Source organism: Amia ocellicauda, chromosome 12 (genome assembly GCF_036373705.1).
Source record: "Amia ocellicauda isolate fAmiCal2 chromosome 12, fAmiCal2.hap1, whole genome shotgun sequence".
In the NCBI taxonomy this organism is placed as follows: domain Eukaryota; kingdom Metazoa; phylum Chordata; class Actinopteri; order Amiiformes; family Amiidae; genus Amia; species Amia ocellicauda.
Window position 1 is genome coordinate 40146939 of NC_089861.1, and position 15227 is coordinate 40162165.

Genomic DNA, 15227 nt, shown 5'->3' on the forward strand with positions numbered 1-15227 from the left:
TGGCCGATGTGGGGATCGAACCCAAGACCTTGGCGTTATTAGCACCACGCTCTAACCAACTGAGCTAACCGGCCATCAAAAGTAGTCTCTCTGCCAGGCATTTCCTCATGTTTATGTAATTTGGCTGCAAAATGCATTACACACAAGTGTGAAAAGAACACTTTTGCAATTCCTAGCATTGGTGATGCTATAAATCAATCTGTCAGGAGTGGGATTTGAAGCCACACCTCCATCAGGAGACCAGAAAACCCTTCTACACTCTTCAAGGGAACAACACCTTAAGTCTGGCAAATTAGACCACTCGGCCATTCTGAGAGGATGTATACGTCCACCGCGAGATTATATACTGATCAAGAAAACTGCGGGAACACTTAAATCACACATCGGATCTCCGTGATCAAAATCTAGGAAACCTCAAGATCTTCACCGTACATTGCATAATTCGTAACTCTCCCACCTCCATGCTTTTGAGACTGTACTGGGAGACACAGCAAACTTTCTTCAGACGGCACGTATGGATGTGCCATACTGGAGGAGCTGGACTACCTGTGCAACCTGAATGGGCTGCAGGGAGCACCTCATAATTCCAGTAGTGACAAGGACACTAGCAAAAGGCAAAACTAGAGAAGAATCAGTCAGGAAGGATAAAGAGAGAGCAATCGTCTGTGGCCACCACCTGCAAAACCATTCCCTTTTTGGGGTTGTCTTGCTGTTGCCTATCTCCGGTGCACCTGCTGTCACTTTCATTTGCACCAAAACAAGAGACAGTGATTCACAACCGCTTAGGCTTCCTAACTGTACAGATTAATATGCCTGAACTGTAACTGACTTGGTATTATGCTGTGATGATTACTTGTTCCCTTATTTTTTTGAGAGGTGTATTATAGAAGATAGCCTTGAGAATGCGGCCACAGAATTGCGGGAATCCGTGACTTTCAACACTTATGCAACCGAGTCGAGGTGACCAACAGCTTAGTGTCAGAAAATAAAAGAACACTTTTGCACTTCCTAGCATTGGTCATGCTATAAATCAGTCTGTCAGAAGTGGTATTTGAACCTACGCCTCCATCAGGAGACCAGAAAACTCTTCTACACTCTTCGAGAAAACAACTGCATTTCCGTCCTTGCACTCTCTCATTAATCCAATCTTGCCCAGTCAGCGAGAGAAGCCATGTACATGCTTTGCCTTCCTCTCCCTCTCCCTTCACTGCCAGTTCAGCGATGACATCTCAGAACTCTCTCACAGCTGACTTCTATGACATCACAGAGTGCATCAATTCCGTGGCTTCTCATCTGTCGCCACACTGTCAGGGTTGACTTTCTCACTCACTATGCCAAGCTTTCTCGGAAACACTGGAATACGTGGATGAGTTTGTACCACTTTTGGAGGTTTTGCCCACCTGGGGCGAGGCTGTGATCCAGCTGAAAAGCAATTCGGGCATGTGGGCAGCGAAAGATGTATCTGTGATGAAGAGAAACCCAGGTCGAAGATGTTTCCAATCAGCCCCATCGGTCCAGCCACAGACTGCCACAGACACACAGACAGCCACGGATAGACAGACAAACACACAGACAGTGTGCCTGACAAAAACTTTCCCTCACAGTCAAGTCAACATGAGTCGTATTATCTAAAAGAAGAACCCATCATTTCCTTTCATCTCTATATCAGAGAGAGCGATTAAAAAAACACATCTGTAAATGCTACTTGTACAAGCACGCTGAGATGCCCCATCATCAGTAGGCATGCTCTGTGGCGCAATGGATAGCGCGTTGGACTTTTAGTGAAAAGGGCAGTGGTCATTCAATGGTTGTGGGATCGAGTACCACCGGAGTCAGTGCTCACTTCATGACCCGGAGGCTTTTCTTGCCATCTTCAAGCGCACTGCCCGGTGTTGCGACTGGCCGGAGTCGGAGTGGGCGGTACGCCTGGCTCCCCTGCCACCCGAGTGCCCTAGACTACAAAAGTCTGAGGGACAGTGTCCTGGACCGGGTCGGTCTGACGTCGGACGGCCAGCGCCGAAAGCTCAGAAGCCTCCGGTTCGAACCTGGCTCCCGGTGCCTGCCACCGCTGGCTCAAGCCACGGAAGTTGCCGACCTGGTGGCCTTGGAGCAGTTCATCTGCCATCTCCCACGTCCAACCTGAAGGCTGGCACCAGGCTGGCAGAGAACCATCATTGCCCGGGACGATGCCACCTTCTGATGCCCGACGGCGGGCACCCTCCCTTCCATTCCCAAGACCCCCTCTGACCTGACTGTCCTGGATACCAGCATGTTGCCAAACACCACACCTAAACATGTTTCTCCCCGACCCACTTCCCCTTCTCGCCTTGCCTGTCCCAAAAACAAATCTGCCTCCTTAGCTCCTTCTTTTTCTCTCTCCCCCGGCAGTGTGTGGTCCCCTGGAAAAACCACGGTGACGTTGCGGGCAGCCTGGACATCGCCCGGCCGGGTGCTCGCTAGTGAAAACTATCTATCTAATATTAAGGATCATAGGCTCTCATCTGATTTGGCTGGGGCAGGTCACCTGTGTCGTGACAAGACCTTAAGCTGGATAATGGACCGATTCTTCTGGCCAGGCATCAAAAAGGAGGTAGAAAGATGGTGTGCTGCCTGTCCGGAGTGTCCGGACAATGTCAGCGACTAGGATCGCCGAGGAGCTGTTTAAGGTCTTCACTCGGGTGGGGATCCCAAAGGAAATCCTGACAGATCAGGGCTCTCCATTCATGTCACGCGTGATGCGAGACCTCTGTAGGCTGCTGGGGATAAAGTCCATCAGGACCTCAATCTATCATCCCCAGACAGACGCCCTAGTGGAGCTCTTTAATAAAACCCTAAAGAACATGATCTGTAAGTTTGTGAGCACAGACGCTTGGGACTGGGACAAGTTATTGCCACCCCTGCTGTTCGCTGTACGCGAGGTGCCCCAGACGTCCACTGGCTTCTCTCCCTTCGAGCTGCTGTACGGGAGGCGGCTGAGGGGCATCCTCGACTTAATAAAGGAGGACTGGGAGGCGACCGCCCCCTCCCAGACCTCTATGGTACAGCACATCCTGGACCTGAGAGATCGGCTATCGGCACTGGGGAAACTTGCACAGTTGCATCTCTTACAGGCCCAGGAGCGACAACAGCGCATGTACAACAGGAGAGCCCGGTTACGATCGTTCACCCAAGGACAAGGTACTGGTGTTATTCCCAAATTCAACATCTAAACTGCTGGCTAAGTGGCAGGGACCCTTTTTGGTCACACGCCGCTTAGGGGATGTTGATTATGAGGTGTGTCGCCCAGATCGTCGGAGGTAAAAGCAGATCTATCATCTGAACATGCTGAAGAAGTGGCGAGAGCAGGAAGCATTGGGTGCTTTTAGTTCCCCCCACAATAAAGAGTCTGAAGCCGCTGTTTCTGAGGTTCGCACTGAACTCAATTTAACAAACGCCCATTTAACAAACGCCCAGAAACAGCACGTTTGCTCTTTATTGTGCCGCTTCCAGCATGTCTTTTCTCACCGACCCGTGCTCACACCTCTCATTGAACACCACATCCACACAGCACTGGACCACTGCGTGCGTGTCAAACCCTATCGCACCCCCTATTACAAAAAGTAGGCTGTCAATGAAGAGGTGCAGAAGATGTTGGAGCTGGGAGTCATTGAAAAGTCACAATCGGAATGGTGTAGCCCTATAGTCTTGGTGCCAAAGCCTGACGGCAGCACTAGATTCTGCGTTGATTATAGGGAGCTCAATGCAGTGTCTAGGTTTGATGCCTATCCGATGCCCCGTGTGGATGAGTTGCTGGATCGGCTGGGCGCTGCTCACGGAAAACCCGGGCAAGTGAACAGTTGGGAGGAGGGAGACCAAGTATCTGGGGTACCTCTTAGGAGGGGGGCAGGTACGGCCAGTCGTTGACAAGGTGACCGCTATTGCCTCCTGTCCGCCTCCTAAGTCCAAAAAGGAAGTTCGGCAGTTTTTGGGGTTTTCCGGGTATTATCGCCAGTTTCTGCCGGACTTTGCCACCCTGGCTTACCCCCTGACCGAACTGATGCGAAAAGGTGCTCCAGATACGGTCCAGTGGACGGAGCAGTGCCAGGTGGCTTTCCAGGCAATTAAGGACCGCCTCTGCCAACACCCTTTTTTTAAATGCCTTGACTTCTCTCTCCCTTTCATTCTACAGACCAACGCCTGAGAAGTTGGAGTGGGCACGGTCCTGTCCCAGAGTGTTGGGGGTCAGGAACTCCCCGTCCTCTATCTAAGCAAACAATTATCGCCCAGGAGCGTAAATATAGCACCATTGAAAAGGAGTGTCTCGCTATAAAGTGGGCTGTGCCCTGTTTATTTAATCCCTCTCCCTCCCCGACGGAAGCAGCTAACCGACAAGAAGGTGGACTGAGTCTATTACCCCTGTCTGCCCGGAGCACCCCGATTGTGGACACTTTTTGCTTTTGCTTTTGATTTTGTTTTTGTTTTGTATCTCCGCCCTTTTTTGACATACCTGAACAAAATAAAGCCCGGACACAACCGAAACCGGAGACTCTCCCTCTCTCTCCCCGTTATTTGTGTCCGGCTTTCACAGTAGGCTATTCAAGAAGGGGGGCTCAAAGATGGCCAGATATAAATTTATCTATTTTATTTTATTTTATTTATTGTGCTTTGTTGGCACAGTGTTTAATGTTCAGTCTTAAATACATATTTTTTAATTGTAGTTTTGTAATTGATTTTGTCTTTGAAAAGGAAGACAAAATAATAAAAAGCACATTTTAGATTATTTAATTTATGCAATGGTGAAAAAATTGTCAAATTAACTGAAATGTAAAAAACAACAAACAAATAAAACTATCAAAACAATCTGATGCATTTAAAAGAACAATAACGGTCAATGCATTTGACAAATAAAAAAAACATCAAAACATTCAAAAACAGTGAAACCAGTGCTATTTAGAAATAATTAATACAATCATTTCCATAATTTCTTTACGTACTGTTGGAAATATACCATCTGGCCCAGGTGATTTGTTTGTTTTTAATTCTGCTAGTCCCTTTACTACCTCCTCCTCATTTATCCTGATCTCTCTTAGGGTTTGACTGGACTGGTTGTTAACCTGTGGCATGTTATCTGTTTTTTCTTTAGTAAAAACCTCAATATCGTCAGCTCAGCATACCTTAGTATAACTTAATATAAGCAACAGAGACGCTGCTGTGAAGGAGCGCAATAGTCTCTATAGCCACTCTGTCACAGCCACCTCAATAAATACATCAATTCATTAATCACTGTATTGACTTCAACCATTTAAACACATGTAATGTTTTGCTTTATGCTAGGGGTGGCTAACCCTGGTCCTGGATTTGAGCCCCCACCTCCCCAGGGATCTGTATTGGCAAACTGCTGAGCTGATGATATTGACTGCAAAGGGGAATCTCTCTGGAATGGTCCATTATACAGGGGAGCTAAAGACCTCCAGGAAAGCACTAACCTGTGGCCCTGGGGCCCTGGGGTTTGTCTGCCTAACGCTCGTCCTCTGTTCTTTGGGTCTGCACTGGTTCTGGTCCTATCTGACCAACCTGTTCTGAATAGGGCAGTGGTTCTCGACCTGCGGCCCGTCACACATGGAAGTGCGGCACACGATATGACACCCACATTTAACACTACAAGCGCAGAGCCGGTCAATTTGACCGTTTTGGTTATTCAAATTTGAATTATACTGTGTTCCAAAATACACTGCGCATATACCCATTCGTGACTATTCCTAACTATATGTATTAAACATGCCTACAGCGTTTTAGCTGCATAAACATGAAAATAAATAAGTTATAAACACATTTACCTAGAATAGCCAAAATCGGGTTATTTTGACTGGTCATTTAAATACATAATAACTCAAATATAACACATAATCCTGCCTTCCCTTTACAATAGAGTCAGTCTGGCACTCAAGTGGCGATCTCTACCTGTCTACAATCTTTCATGTGCTTGAAAAACACATGCATTTGTACAGCATTACAGGTGTTTTCTTATAACTGTAGTAAGATTGAGTGGATACAGTGATTACCCGCAAATCAACATGGATTTGAAACGGAGATTGAAGAGAGCTCGTTTTGGAAATTGGACAAGTAAAATCATGTTCTGTGAAATTGCAATGTCTCACCACACAATAAGATGAGTTACAACAACCTCAACTTGAACAGAATTGTAAAACTTTAAATAACGTGCTCAGGTAACCACAAAACATATGTTCTATGAACGTTTTGTGTAATGCGCATGTGCCAAAACCATCACGTCATGATGACATACTACTTTACCGGAGTTGAACATTTTTTTGTATTAATTAGCATGGGATAAAGTTGCTGATCATGCAAGAAAAGATTAAGTAGCTCGCGTTTGAATGATTATAGATGGACTTTGTGGATTGCAAATAATGAAATTAATAGTCATTCTTCCTCAACTTTCATTACTTACAGTGGGGGAAAAAAGTATTTGATCCCCTGCTGATTTTGTACGTTTGCCCACTGACAAATAAATGATCAGTCTATAGTTTTAATGGTAGGTGTATTTTAGCAGTGAGAGACAGAATAACAACAAAAAAATCCAGAAAAATGCATTTCAAAAGTTATAAATTGATTTGCATGTTAATGAGGGAAATAAGTATTTGACCCCTTCGACTTAGTACTTGGTGGCAAAACCCTTGTTGGCAATCACAGAGGTCAGACGTTTCTTGTAGTTGGCCACCAGGTTTGCACACATCTCAGGAGGGATTTTGTCCCACTCCTCTTTGCAGATCCTCTCCAAGTCATTAAGGTTTCGAGGCTGACGTTTGGCAACTCGAACCTTCAGCTCCCTCCACAGATTTTCTATGGGATTAAGGTCTGGAGACTGGCTAGGCCACTCCTTGACCTTAATGTGCTTCTTTTTGAGCCACTCCTGTGTGTTTTGGGTCATTGTCATGCTGGAATACCCATCCACGACCCATTTTCAATGCCCTGGCTGAGGGAAGGAGGTTCTCACCCAAGATTTGACGGTACATGGCCCCGTCCATTATCCCTTTGATGCGGTGCAGTTGTCCTGTCCCCTTAGCAGAAAAACACCCCCAAAGCATAATGTTTCCACCTCCATGTTTGATGGTGGGGATGGTGTTCTTGAGGTCATAGGCAGCATTGCTCCTCCTCCAAACACGGCGAGTTGAGTTGATGCCAAAGAGCTCGATTTTGGTCTCATCTGACCACAACACTTTCACCCAGTTCTCCTCTGAATCATTCAGATGTTCATTGGCAAACTTTAGATGGGCCTGTACATGTGCTTTCTTGAGAAGGGGGATCTTGCGGGCGCTGCAGGATTTCAGTCCTTCATGGCGTAGTGTGCTACCGATTGTTTTCTTGGTGACTATGGTCCCAGCTGCCTTGAGATCATTAACAAGATCCTCCCGTGTAGTTCTGGGCTGATTCCTCACCGTTCTCATGATCATTGAAACTCCACGAGGTGAGATCTTGCATGGAGCCCCAGACCGAGGAAGACTGACAGTTATTTTGTGTTTCTTCCATTTGCGAATAATCGCACCAACTGTTGTCACCTTCTCACCAAGCTGCTTGGCGATGGTCTTGTAGCCCATTCCAGCCTTGTGTAGGTCTACAATCTTGTCCCTGACATCCTTGGACAGCTCTTTGGTCTTTGCCATGGTGGAGAGTTTGGAATCTGATTGATTGATTGCTTCTGTGGACAGGTGTCTTTTATACAGGTAACGAGCTGAGATTTAGGAGCGCTCCTAATGTCAGCTCATTACCTGTATAAAAGACACCTGGGAGCCAGAAATCTTGCTGATTGATAGGAGATCAAATACTTCTTTCCCTAATTAACATGCAAATCAATTTATAACTTTTTTGAAATGAGTTTTTCTGGATTTTTTTGTTGTTATTCTGTCTCTCACTGTTAAAATACACCTACCATTAAAATTATAGACTGATCATTTCTTTGTCAGTGGGCAAACGTACAAAATCAGCAGGGGATCAAATACTTTTTTCCCTCACTGTAAGTAATGAAAGTTGAGGAAGAATGACTATTTTGTCAATTAGACTTGGTTTATAGTTGTGAAAACTTGAAAAATTAAGTTCAATTAATATGTTTTTCAGTTGACTTAACTAAAAATTCTAAATGCTTATTAATTGATAGAGTACGTTGGCTCAATTTACTGCATGTTATTTCAACAGTGAGTGAACTTAACACTTCATGTTTGCTAAACTGAGTCAAAGCAACAAGATGACTTGACTAAGTCACGTTGCGTCAACAAATAATTTTTACAGTGTAGCGGTTACATTTATGATTTGAAGAAATGTGGCTTCATTTTTAGTAAGAGGCTCAACTGAGTGTAGGTCCTTGTTTTGTGAAAGTATGCCTCAAAGCTAACCATATTGTGACTGCAGTTCACCATTGGTCGTTTGAAAATATCAAATAGCATGTGCTCTCTCTGGTTGGTTCCCTGACTAATTGAGGTAGAAAGCAGTCGTTTGCCCTCTAAAACATTTCTACTACTGCTTCTGTAGTCTCAACTGGGCTTTCCCAGTCAATGTTAGGAAATCTAAAACCCCATTATAACAGCCACTATAGCCCAATTGAAAAATCGTTTAAAGTGGTAATGTTATCTCTGAATAACTAGTTGTGTGCAAGTTTCTATCAGCTACTTTCAGAGAACAAAAGTAGTGAGGGAGTTCAAGGGTGACAATCTCGAGTCATTGTACATTTTCCCTGCATGCTTTGAAGACACGCGATACTTATACTACACAATACTTCAGGTCCAAGTTCAGAACCGGACAGCCGTCTTTAGACTCTTTAATAAAGGCAACCTAAATTAATCAGTGGGCCGTAAGTCTGGGTGTCAAATAAGCACCTGGGCCACAACAGGAGCGTAGCCATGGGTGGGCCTGGGTGGGCCTGGTTGGGCCATGGCCCACCTACTTACCTCTCAGGTCCACCCAATCAGAGAGTGTAAAATTTCTCCCGCGTGTTAAAAAAACATTATAAATACAAGATTCTGAAGCAATAACGTGTTTCGGAAAATCACAGGCTTTATTCCAAAGCATGGGGGCTGGTTCTTTTCAAGTCTAATGGTTACATTTTGGCTAAGTTATGCACAAGCAGGTTATAACTGGCTGTGGTAAATGTTTTTTTACGTAGTGCATCACACCATGACAACTGAACAAATGTAGTTGTGAACGGAGTTCCTACAAATGGTGAAACAAAATTATTTGTTGAATTATTTCAAAAGACGAGAAGAGAACTATCAGAACAGCACATTACACAACCTGATAAATCACCAACTGCATCGGAAGAAACCAATATAAGCACTGCTTTGCATCCACAGGCCAGTGTTGAATTCGGTAAGGAAACATTTTACTGTCCCTCGGATTTATAAGGAATAGATGAGTCACCTACACGGCCAAAATTGCAGGCATTTGCTTTAATTTGTGTTAAATCCCAAAGTTTTTCATCACAGCGGTGGTATGAGAAGTATCGCTGGATGGAATACAGCATAGCCAGAAATGCAATTATCTGTAGATATGCAGGCATTTGTTCTGATTCCCACACCGAAGAAACATTCACTAAAAATGGTTTTAAAGATTTTAAGCATTTGAATCAGAGCCGTTCAAAACATGAATCAAGCAATTGGTACTGTCCATCCGAAGGTTACAGACAAAGCCACACAGAAACATTTTTAATCGGTTAAATCGGGATTCCAGGAAGGCTTATTTGAGAGGAATTGTGATTAAAGCTGTGACTGACATTCTGATGTACTGCACAAAGCAGTGAATTCCAATCAGGGGTCTCAGAGAAGCTCTAAATAAAGGACATTTCTCTGAGCTATTTAAAGTAAACATGATAGTGAAATACAAACCTGTGTTGAAGAACTCCGCAAAAATGCAACACTATGAGCCCTGATACTCCAAAAGAGCTACTGCTTTACCATCACGCACACCTCATCACAGGGTACATTTCATGACCAGCATCAGTTCAGTATAGACCAGTGTCTCTATGGTTACCTTGTCCCAGTACAGACAAGTGTGTCTCTATGGCTATTATTATTATTATTATTATTATTATTATTATTATTATTATTATTATTATTATTATTTCTTGGCAGATGCCCTTATCCAGTGCTATACAAATTGCAAGAATACAGTTAAGGCATCAAATATTACAAATACAAATTTACATTGTACAAAGCAATTCAAAATATAATACATTTTACAACTTCCAATTTACACAGGTAAGTACAGTAAGTTAGGTCATACATCCTGGAACGTAAAAGCTAAGTGCTGTCAAGATGTAAGGTCACAGTCAAGGGTTACGGGAAAGGGAGCAAGGGGGAAATCAATCAATAATACAAGTATTAGTAACACAAGAAGCATGATCAAATGCTGTGAAGTGCTATCTTCCAGGGAATAAAAGGACTAATACGTAATATTACTAATGGTTACCTATGTAGAAGCCCCAGTATAGAACAGTGTCTCTATGGTTACCTATGTAGAAGCCCCAGTATAGAACAGTGTGTCTCTATGGTTACCTAATCCCAGTATAGACCAGTGTGTCTCTATGGTTAGCTATATAGAAGCCCCAGTACAGAACAGTGCGTCTCTGTGTGTAGAGTCACAAACACACAGAGGGAATTCTAGATGGGCAGGAACCAGAACCCTTGGATGATCTAGAGCAAGAGAGGGAGGATTCCCCTGTTGTGAGACGCTCCTAGAGATATAACAAGGGTACACTTCCAGTAAGCTTAATAGAAGGGTATTTACAAAAAATATGCAGTGTATTGTCATTATAGATCACAGACCCCTTAAAAGGTATCCTGAAATTGCCTTGAATGTTTTGATATATAACCTGTATTAATTCAGCAGGTTTTCAACAGGGGGGATACTGTAAGGGATACTACTTTGTTCAGAATACGGTATTGTTACATTAAGAACACCAGAGAGGTCTAATGTAATGGATGGCTTCGCAAACCAACTGAATTACTGAATCGCCTAACCTGCTGTCCAATCGGAATGTAGCTTTCTCGAGAAAAAGGGTGGGCTGTAGTTCGGGAAGAGTAGTCGCCATGATTAGTTGAGTGTGCAAATTGGAGCTGTGTAGTGTGCAGAGGAAATAAACATGTTTTTTATATGAAAACAATGAACTTTGTTTTTGAACACTGGCCTGGAATTGTGTATCTTTTCAAGTTTTTTTTTAGAAGAGACTGTTCTAGGTGCAAAGTGAACGGGACCCGTGTGACACGCAGTTAAGGAGAGCCCGCGTTGAACTAAGATGACTACAGTGAGATTTCCTGGACAAAGCTCGGGCAAAGGATAGCGCAGGGTGCACCTGCACCTGAGTTTTTGTCAAAAAGCATTGTGATCAGAGAAGGTAAAAAGGGAAAAACGCAAGTAAGCAGCAATAGCATTTTCTTTCTTTGAAGCATAGCATGACCATAGTTTTTCTATTGTATAAGTATCTTGGTGTAGGGGTGTCTCGCCTGTCCTGTAAGATTCAGGAGGGTAGGAATAGTTTAGTTATCCTCTCTGTTTACTTTTTGTGTGCCCCATTACTGTTAGTTCAGGTAGCCATTGTGAATTTAAATCTTGAACCCTACTTTGCCAAATTAGGTCACAGCTATACTTCGGTATGTAAAAAAATATATAACGCAGGATGGGCACATACCTCAAATTTGGGGGGTATAGGGACAAACTGTGTTGGGGGCGCGGACTTAGATCCTTTAGTTTCTCATCCATCCAAGATATCTAGCTTAGAACCCCTACAACAGCAGGACATTTACTAACTCCTCGTTACATATGGTTACCTATGTAGAAGCCCCAGTATAGACCTGATGCTGATGAAGTGAGGTCCGGGGGAGCTGGGGGGCTGCGAAAGTGAGGTCCGGTGGGGTCCAGGTTTCCTTCTTTGTTACCATCACTTAAGTTTACAAAGTGATCAAACACAAAGGCTTCTCTGACATTGTGAAAGTGTTTGTCCAAATCAGTAGGCAGTGGGTCCTCAGCCAGTCCAGGTTCAATCACAAAATTAGGGTTCTCAGTAAGAGTCCAAATCAAAAACGCAAGCAATCCTTAAAATATATATATATATATATTAACACAGTCAAAACCACCACAATCTTTCTACCCAACAAACAAGGAGAGCGAGGTAGGTCCTTATATAGTAAGTTTTAGAACAGTGGGTAATTTAAGATGGTTCTTGTGATATATCCTTCCCAACAAGAGCGCAGGACTAGGACACTGTCTTGTATGAGTGTCTGTTAGGTGGATGAGGAACTCATTGGCTGAGATTCAGATAATTATTACAAAATACATTTTTCAGCACTTCCAAATCTCACAGCCACTGCAAATCTCGCAGCTGCTGTTTTATTTTTTCAGCAGTTGCACTTCAGGGCCACCGTAAGAAAGAAACTAGGTGTAACTCAAGTAACAGAAAGGTTGAGTACTTGTATGGTTTAAACGGGTCCACTGTGCCATCCTTAATGGACAAGTTTTCGGTCCAGAAATGTACCAGCTGAATGTCTCCATCCTGCCATCGGCTCCAGTGCGTCTCTTCAGTTTTCTGTGTCATTGTGCCCGCACCGTGTGAGTTCACCCGTGCACATGTTGCAGCAAACTCTCCAGTGTAAATTCAATGTAAAGTGCTCCTTTACTTTCCACGGGTGAAGCTGTTGCCTCTCTCAAGGTTTTTTCTAGTAGCTGCGCCCCAGGTAGACCCAAGTAATCGACGATTAATTACATTTTAAGATTTTATTCGATTTTAATCAACTTTATCGCTAAGTCGTTGGCAGCCCCGCTGTCGCTGAGTACTACTGTATCTGTAAGTGTGTTTTAATGACGAGGCGGCTAACGCCAGATGGTAGGTGATTGGATGTCGTACCAAATGTACCGCTGCAGCACTGGGTCATGAACGTCATTCACGGTTCTTGTAGTTTTCATTGCCTTCTCGGTTAATTGCGACAATCCACAACCGAACTACATTTCCCACATTTTCTAACGTAATAATGATTAGTGTAAAATATAATTATTATCAAAATCCTGTCAATGTAGTGTTTACTTATAGAGTTCAAATATTGTATATGCACTGTGCGCCCAAATTGTATTTCACACTCGCACAACATTATTTTCACTCACAAATTCGAGCATAACGCTCACACTGTAGAGCCCTGGGTTACCTATGTAGTAGCCCCATATAGACCAGTGTGTCTCTATGGTTACCTATGTAGTGGCCCCAGTATAGAGCAGTGTGTCTCCATGGTTACCTATGTAGTAGCCCCAGTATAGACTAGTGTGTCTCTATAGTTACCTATGTAGTAGCCCCAGTATAGACCAGTGTGTCTCTATGTTTACCTATGTAGTAGCCCCAGTATAGACCAGTGTGTCTCCATGGTTACCTATGTAGTAGACCCAGTATAGACCAGTGTGTCAGGAAAAGAAAATTGTTGAAAATATTGTCAATTTGTATTATTTAAAACTGTAACAAACTTTGTTATTTCTTATTTAATTTGCACTCACTGTCACTCAATGTTTTGTCAATTTGCTGCATCATTCAGGCTTCTAAATGTGCTGTATTTGAACAATACCACTTAAAACACATGAAATACAGAGTATTCAAATTCCAGCTGCCATTTGGCCTGAACTGTAATACTCATTATTAAGAAGTCACACACATTGAGTGACATTGCCTTCAAGAATCAAAACATTTCATAAACATGGAACCATCGATCTTCATCGATTTTTACCAATCATTGTTTCATTATCAATTCACATCTGATTCATATACTCCTGAGCATTCTGAGGCACAACGTGAAAAGTAAATTTTAAAATCAAAAGTCATAGGCAGGACCATACTGGACTAGACCCAAAGAGAAACAGTTCCCACTGACTAGTGACTGACTAATGCAAGCCAGCTTGACTACTGTATAATTAACAGACTTCTCACTACGTTTGACACAACATTTGGCACAATGTGACAATTATAAGTCTAACTCTATAATACAGTCCATCTAATAGACCAGAGACACACTGGTCTATACTGGGGCTTCTACATAGGTAACCATAGAGACACACTGTTCTACTACAGGGGTCGATCTTAACGCGAGCCCGCTTGCCAATGGCTAGTGCAGCTCGCTGCGGACCAGTACAGATTCTCTAGAACTAGTCCGTGTGGCTAGTGCATATTATCTTACGTTTTACAGCTGTTACGATTTAAATCCTCAGATTTTTCCTCGGTGCGCTATTCGGTGCGCTAGTTTCACGAATGCGTGCAACTGACAATGTGCCAGCGGTTGCGTTCGGTTTGTGTCCTCCAGCCTAACTCCGGTAGTATTTTATATAGAAATGTACTGGAAACGATCGCTACTAGCGCACGTCAAGATGTAATCGAATGTACCACTTGCAGCAGACAACAGAGGCAGTCTGTGGAGTGACCAGAGCATCATTAAACGTGAGTATAACCCTAAAACAAAGCCAAAAGACAAGAAAACGTGTGTATCAATCCTTAAATACAGTTGCATAGACCATAAATAAGCTACGTTAAAATACAAGTAAACGTATAGAGTGATATTGTGCAGTTAGGGACGGGCCATTTGGTATAGGGGGGGGGGTACTGGATTAAACTGAAGAAACCTTGTACATAAATCCTTTAACACAGTTGCATACACCATAAATAAGCAACACCGTATTTAAGTCAATATATAAGCAAACATATATGATATAGATAGTGATATTATGGAGCTAGGGATGGGCCATTTGGTTTGTTGGGCGCTCACTATGGGTCGACCCTGGAGAGCTGTGGTGCAGGTGAGCGTTTCTCTCTCCTTATTTCCCTTTCTTCCTTTTCACTCTCGTCCTTTCTTGTGTTTGGTTTCAGCGCAGGGCACACACCCTGATTTCCAGTAACCATTCTGAACCGTTTTATTTTATTTCTCCAGGTATGGTGAGGACAATGACACTTTTAAAGTGGAGAGTTTCCCCAGCAGCGGCGATGATGACAATAACTAAGGAAGTGACGAGTGCCACAGAGAAGGTGACGTCAGACTACCACTCGGGCTCCACCTCGGTCTAAGACAGCAGCACCTGGGATGCCCAGCACGCCCCCCCCGCCACCCCACACACACACACACACACACACACACACACACACACACACACACACACACACACACACACACACAGTGTACCGGTACTGAGCCAGCACTGTCCCCAGTCCCCTGGATCCA

The 15227-nt window shown here is 43.7% G+C and overlaps 1 non-coding gene across 1 annotated transcript; it reads right to left on the minus strand.

The window, feature by feature from the left end:
* On the minus strand, positions 1-74 carry trnai-aau (transfer RNA isoleucine (anticodon AAU)). Its single transcript has one exon. It is a non-coding gene; the product is annotated as a tRNA-Ile (tRNA).
* Between the last annotated feature and the right edge of the window lie 15153 nt (positions 75-15227).